The sequence below is a fragment of the Peromyscus maniculatus genome, chromosome 8, assembly GCF_049852395.1.
Source record: "Peromyscus maniculatus bairdii isolate BWxNUB_F1_BW_parent chromosome 8, HU_Pman_BW_mat_3.1, whole genome shotgun sequence".
In the NCBI taxonomy this organism is placed as follows: domain Eukaryota; kingdom Metazoa; phylum Chordata; class Mammalia; order Rodentia; family Cricetidae; genus Peromyscus; species Peromyscus maniculatus.
The window spans coordinates 79,555,986-79,563,728 of record NC_134859.1 but is presented as its reverse complement, the minus strand read 5'-3'; the positions used below and the strand labels follow the sequence as shown (position 1 = coordinate 79,563,728).

At 37.7% G+C, this 7,743-nt stretch overlaps 1 pseudogene; it reads left to right on the top strand.

Annotated features, from left to right (window-relative positions):
• The first annotated feature begins 4,475 nt into the window (after positions 1-4,475).
• LOC102903463 (small ribosomal subunit protein eS6 pseudogene) lies at positions 4,476-5,222 on the top strand (annotated as a pseudogene).
• The last annotated feature ends 2,521 nt before the right edge of the window (positions 5,223-7,743 follow it).

The window sequence follows — 7,743 nt, the reverse complement described above, 5'->3', positions numbered from 1 at the left end:
CCAGCTCATAAATAACAACATGGAAGCTTATTGTTAATTACGAAAACTTAGCCTTAGCTTAGGCTTGCCTCAACTAGCTCTTATGATCAAAATGAACCCATAATCTACATTCTGTCATGTAGCGTTACCTCTCTTCCATCTTGCACTTTCTGTTTCCTCTCCATGTCTTGCTATCAAATGGCAGGTTTCTCTCTTCCCAGAATTCTCTCTCTGCCTGGAAGTTGCACCTATACCACGTGCCTAGTTAATTGCCCCTCAGCTTTTTATTACACCAATCATAGCAATACATCTCCACCCAATGTACAAATATCCCACAGCACAGTCCAGTGGAACAGACATTAGGTCCTACAGACTCCACTTGGTTTTAGCCATCTTATTCTTGACAAAGATGTCAACAACACAGGCTGAACAAAAAGACAACTTCTCTAAAAAGTGAAACTAGGAAATGAGGCATCTGCTTTGGAAGTCTGAAACTAGATGTTTCAGCATGCATAAGGATCAACTGAAAATCAAAGACTTTAAGTCCCCAAACTTTGAAACTACTATTGAAAATCCCTTCAATATACACAAATGAGAAATGGTTTTCTAAATGGGACTTCAATAGCTCATGGAATACCAGTAAGTAATGACTAATGAGAGCACATTAAACTCAAATTTTCTTGTATAGCAGAAGAATCAACAGCACATAGAGAATGTCTACAGAATTGGAGGAAATGTCTGCCAGATATTCCCCCAATGAGATGTTACAAAGGAAATGGGAGGCGATTTGAGCAAGTAAGAGAAAGGAAGAGGAATGGAAGCAAAACTGATGATGTCATCGAAACACATTTCATTTCAAGACACCAAAAACTTTACTACAATTTGACTCTAGTCTCTACTGCTTTAACTCACAAAAGCGTAAGGTCTAACTAAGTGGAAACTGTCAATCAATTTAAAATCAAGTTATGGTCTCTATAGCAACCTCCTTTATTCCAGAGAAGTTGTAATACATATAAAACTGAGGATGAGTACTAGAAGTTGCAAGAACTTACCATGTCCGAAAGACTTTAGTTTTTCTAATAGGGACACGTGGAAGGGAGATTATCCACAAAAATGGCCTTTAGGACTTCAGGGGACAAGACAGTGAAATTGAGTCTTTTACTAACTCCCACTGATGTTCAAAACCTAGCATTCACACAAATTTCATTTTATTGATTTAAAGTCCCGAAATCTTGAATAATTAAAAGTTCACTTTCCTTTAAGAATTGCCTAGTGAATTATTAGTTATCATTACAATATACATGCCAGAAACAAGGGAGCAAAGGTTCATTTTGCTCAAGGTTTCAGGGTATTTCAGTCCATCACAGTGGGAAAGGCATGGCTGAGCTGCTGCTCATGGGTGCAAGAGCCTGCAACTTCAACTTCTTCAGGTGGGGGCAAAACAATGACCAGAGAATGGTGCTAGACACAACAGTAGCTTATGATCTTGAAAGGCCTGCTCCGAGTACCCCACCTCCACTAATGAGATCCTCAACTTCAAAAACAATGCCATTGTCTGGGGAGCAATATTAAAACACAAATATCTGTGGCAAGTATTTTACATTAAAACCATAATATCCATAGTCACCACCTATTACCTCACCAACTCCGCAAATCCTCTGAGTCTTCACCGGAAAAATTTCAGCTGAACTGCTTCAGTTCCTGTTTCCTCACACCTTATAAACCTTTCTCCACTCTGCTGTCACTTCCTGGGATTAAAGGCGTGTGCCACCACTGCCTTGGTCTGTTTCCAGTGTGGCCTTGAACTCACAGGGATCCAGAGGTACCTCCTGAGTGACAGGATTAAGGGTGTGTGCCACCACTCTCTGGCCTCTATGACTAATCTAATGGCTGGCTCTGTCCTCTGATCCTCAAGACAAGCTTTATTAGGATACATAATATATCACCACAAATTACCTCTGATTTCAAGTTTTAGAATTTCTGGGTATGACTTGGGTCTATGATTTAAAAAAAAATACTCATGTGATACCTCGTGAAGCTAGCCTTACATAGAATTTTTTGCAATGTGATTATGTATGTCATAGATTGAAAGTACAGAGGTGCATTTGCATATGTTAATTACCTAGAGTTTATATATGTATATATATGTATTTATGTATACTCATATACTTCAAAGCATGATAAATTGTATCTGTCAATTATAAAAAAATGAACAGCCTCCCAGGGCATGTAAAAATGGCTAGAAAAAGATGCTTATTGTATAAGAAACCCAAGGTTGCATATTTCAGGTTATATCATTAACCAATACAAAGGATTTGATCAAAGAAAGAGCAGGGCTAGTCTCATTATACAAACGAAGAAAATGAGACAGAGATTATGTGAGTCGCTGAAGTGCACAAGTGCAGGTGTGGGAACTGGCTGATAATTCAGTCTGCCAAGCTAATCCTCCTGTATTAATTTCCTCCCACAGAACTGCAAAAAATTACCTGTCCAATACATCCTAGGGGGGAAGGATTTACTTAGGCTCACATTTTGAGGATGCAGTCCATGATGTTTGGGAATGAAGGTGTGAGGAGAGTACAGTTTCTGGTCTCATTGTTTCTGCCATTGGCAGCAAAGAGTGATAATGCCGATGCTCATCTGGTCTTCTTTTTTTTTTTTCCAGAACCCTAACCCATTTGAAGGATGCTAAACCCAGCTAAGAAGAGTAGGGTCTTCTACCTCGGTTAAATGAATCTATGTATAATCTCTCACATAGTCTGTAATGTCCATAGACTAACCTATTTCAAACAATATTTCTGAGGCATGCCCAGAGACTTGTCTCAAGTGATTGTAAGTCCGATCAAGTTGCTAATCAATATTTATCATCACACCTACCACAGTTTTATTAATGGCCTTGAGCTTTATGATCAAAATAAATTTCTTCCAAAAAAAGAAATAAAACAGTGCAATTACACTCAATATAGCTTTGGATGATGGTAGAAGGCCTCTACCCAGAACGTACTACACTTTAATAGCATTTAACTGTAATAGTGACATAAATATTGCAGAGGGCTGAATTTTTCAAGATTTTTTTTTTTACATAAAGTATTGGATTAGGTCCTTTCAATATGTTTTATGTGTTTATGTTAATCCAGAGATTATCAACTACATTTATAGATGAGAACAAGGTCTAGAAATGAAAAGATAGTTTCTACATAACGTTTGACAGTGGCACACTTTTCATTTTTTTCTAACTTCTGCTTCCTAGTTGCCCTGGATGTCACCTCATCTTTTCCCGAGAAAGCCTTGCCTTTCTTCACCATGAACTCTCATATGATCAAGCAGAATGTCTGCCGTGTAAACTCTCATATTCAAACTGATTGTTTAGTAAGCACATGGACACAGATTTTTAGATCGCGACCAGAGATGCAGCCTTGGGATGTCCTAACTACCTAAAAGGGGGGAATCAAACATGCCAACTAGCATTGCTCTCTCATAAAATGAATGTGAAACTAATAATCCATACATCAGAGAGAGAGATGTTAGGGGTATATGAATCACCCATTTTGGTGCCTTAAAATTCTTCACAAGGAATGTCGCTAGACTAGAGTGAGCACCATCACCAAGGCTTTGAAGGCAGGCACGGATATACGAACCAGCACATATCAGAAGAAAAGACTCAGGGGAATGATGAGTGGCTATTAAATAGAACTTCTGACATATAGTGAGGCATGCTTTTTTTTTCTTTTGTAGGAGACAGAAGTGGGAAGACACAAAGGGTATTTATAAAACCTTGGAGAATCTCATTGACTGCCTGAGGTTTGTTGAGAGTTGAGAACCTGACTGTGTTTGGGGACTGACAATGCTTTGTTTTTGCTTTTCAGTCTTGGTTTCATTGAGCAGAAGGAGACAGGGGAAAGCTAACACGGTCTCTTTGCCTAGGGCCGGTCCCAGCTTCCTGACTAAAAAAGAAGTTGATAAATGATACCTTCAGTTTTCTTTCAAGTTGTAGTTTGATTCACCAGGGTGAGCACAGACGAATTACTTTAGGGCAGCAGCTGTGACTAAGAAAATGACTTATACATTTGTCTCAAAAAACTCAGTCTCCTTAGGACTTATGCTTAGTGGTCAGAAGACAGGAAGAGTAGAGACATTAACCTTGACACTGTGCCTAAAAATAGGCCAACAGTGATCTTATCTTTGTAACACTTAGCATAGGCTTTTACGATCGATGCTTTCTTTGCCTTTTGTTTAAAAGAACAAATAACTGAGACTCACTGGGTTTATGTTACATTTCTCAAGGATTTCGAAGAAGTATTTATTGAATAAGTTGCAAAAGTCATATATTTATGTAATTTCATAAATTTTCTTAATTAAGACATAAATTTGTCTTAATTTAGACAAACATTTTCACTATATTATGATACCTAATATTTCATGTATCAATTTACGTTTTCGTTCATTTAAGAATTACACTTTTTCGTGGTGCCTCCTAGGTGGTCGGCTGTGTCAAGATGAAGGTAAATATCTCCTTCCCTGCCACCGGCTGTCAGAAACTCATTGAAGTGGACAAGGAGCCCAAGCTTCGTACGTTCTACGAGAAGCGCATGGCCACGGAAGTGGCTGCCGATGCCCTGGGTGAAGAGTGGAAGGGCTATGTGGTCCGAATCAGTGGCGGGAATGACAAACAAGGGTTTCCCATGAATCAAGGCGTGTTGACCCACGGCAGAGTGTGCCTGCTGTTGAATAAGGGGCATTCTTGTTATAGACCAAGGAGAACTGGAGAGAGGAAGCGCGAGTCTGTTCGAGGATGCATCGTGGATGTCAATCTCTGTGTTCTCAACTTGGTTATTGTAAAGAAAGGAGAGAAGGATATTCCTGGACTGACAGATACTACTGTGCCTCGTCGGTTGGGACCTAAAAGAGCTAGCAGAATCCAAAAGCTTTTTAATCTCTCTAAAGAAGATGATGTCCGCCAATACGTGGTCAGAAAGCCTTTGAACAAAGAAGGTGAGAAGCCCAGGACCAAAGCACCCAAGATTCAGCGTCTTGTTACTCCACGTGTCCTGCAACACAAACGCCGTCGTATTGCTCTAAAGAAACAACGAACCAAGAAAAACAAGGAGGAGGCTGCAGAATATGCTAAACTTTCGACCAAGAGAATGAAGGAAGCCAAAGAAAAGCGCCAGGAACAGATTACCAAGAGACGTAAGCTATCTCTGAGAACTTCAACTTCTAAGTCTGAGTCTAGTCAAAAATAAGTCTTTAAGGGTAACAAAAAAATGATCATACCTTAAAAAAAAAAAAAAGGAATTACACGAAAGGAAGGGTTAACTGTTGTGTGAACTTTCCTGGGGACAGGTGTGAACAAACATTTATTTACACCCCCATACAGTAGCAATGACATGCCAAAGAAACAAGTCTAACCAAAGTTAGTTTAGTGAACCAGTAAGTTTATAAGGATTACCTACAGTTTTATAGGTGAGGGGTTACTTACAGGAGCCTGGGGGACTCAAACATAGATCACAGCCAAAAAGTGCACCACAACATGGATGAAAATTCATGAAAGCTTTACCTCAGGAGCATTTTCACAACTTGCAGATAGCTTGACAACTTGGAGAGTTCCCTTTCTCCAGCACTTGTTACTATTTATGTAACATTCTTCAGAAGGAGCCTTGTGAATATTATAATTTCCAGGGACTTCTTGAGACTTGTAAGTTGCTTATTCTGAACCTATTTTTCCTACTTCCAGAGTCTTAAAGTGTCTCTCTCCAGGATGGAATATTTCATTTGCATAACCCTGGCAACTGTTATCCTTCAAGTATTACAATATTATGATTAATCTCCATTTGAATACTAAGAGCTGAGTGACATCTTTCTTACCATCTAAAGAATTGTGTGTGGACTATAAATAGGACCCCTCACCTTTATACACCTTCGGTCTTGCTTGGGATTCAAACACAATGCAAGAAAATCAACAAGAACAATGACCAGATGAAATCACTGATTTGATTGACTTGCCTGTTTCTTTAACTGTGTGGTCAATTCTTCTTCCATAGAACACTTTACAATGCACAACATTTATAAGCCCCCATCACATACAAATCAGCTAGGATATAATAAATTTTAGGCACAAAAGCATATAGTCTTCCCAGCATCCCAGCATCATTAGGGTAGCAATGGCAGAATTTATAAAAAGAAAATTAGCATAACTCTACACTCGTGATCAGATGCAAAGCCTGTATCCCAGGCATACATTACAGCTGCAGATTTCAATTTTAAAATTGCTGATAGCATGGTGTTTCAGAGTTTCAAATGTAATATGTCCTGAATCTTTAAATTTAAAATAATTCAAATAGAATATTTATTGGAAAATGATTTATAAATTTTGGATCAGAAGTAAACTCTTGACCTCCTTCTTGAGTTTATCAGCTTCCTAACTCTACCTCTCTCATCATGTGATCTGTCTTACTTTTCTCTCTGTATTATTTTTCTATTCTAATCATTATTAATAAAAGAAATAAAAATCAGGGTTTATTTAAAATTGTGTTTAGTGCTTTCATGCATTGTATTTAAGACATTAAAATTATGAAATTAGATGCCTGCCAGCCAAGGCAATTACTTCTATTCATTACACTTGAAGATCAGATCATCCCAATTCACGAAACAGTTTCTCTTAATTGTTTCATGCTTTTCATACTGACAATAAATCCAAACTGCCACTTTTTTTGTTGCATTGACAATGTACTGTATGAACTATGGGCTGTTGATAGTCTCTTTAAATTTCTTTTTTTAATATTTCTTTTCTTGCTGCTTTCGTCTGAAATTTTATGGTGTTGGAGTGCTATCTAAATTAATGTTTGTCATATTCTTAGTGCTGCTTATAGATATCATCTATCTATCTATCAATCTATCTATCTGTCATCTATCTATCTATCTATCTATCTATCTATCTATCTATCTATCTATCTATCATCCATCCATCCATTTATGCATCTATCTCTCCATACATTCTTACAAGCTTCATCTAAAGGAAAAAAAGTAATTTTTTCTGGTCTATTTTTTATCTGTCTTATCTAATGTGGACATCACTAACTAAATGTAGTTGTATAAATCACTTAGAATTAATATTTAAGTTGCTTATAGTAGCTACTGTTCTGAGACATGAAAAAAGATTCCTATCAGTAATATTGTTACTTTTTTATTTTGAACTTTTGAGACAGAGTCATTGTATCCTCAGCTGGCCTAGACCTCACCACATAAACCAGACTGCCCTAAGACTTGTAATGATTCTCCAGAGTGCTGGGATTTACAGGTATGTACCTGGTTCAGAATGTCATCTTGGTAGAATTTCCTCAGGGATCTCTTGTAAATGATAAAGTGAGTTTTTCATATGAGCTAATATTGTATGTGTCGAGGGGATTAAAAACAAAGCCAGAATAATCTCTAGGCATTTTTATTATGAAATAGCTCATTAGACACTCACTTATTATCTTCTGGGATAAGCAGAATTCTGGAAGAATGTAAGCCATGTTCATTTCTGGAATTCAAATAGTCCTCACATGTAAATCACACCAAGAATTCAACCAAGAAAGGCCAGTAAGATGTTACTCAGGGTGATGTGTGTGTGTGTGTGTGTGTGTGTGTGTGTGTGTGTGTGTGTGTAAGGGACTGAGATATATGGGGAATGATAAATTTAGGAGATTTTGTTGTAGACAAAATTTAAATAAATTGAGCTAAGGTCTCCAAACTTATGCTCCTCAGGGAAGAGACAGTTATTCA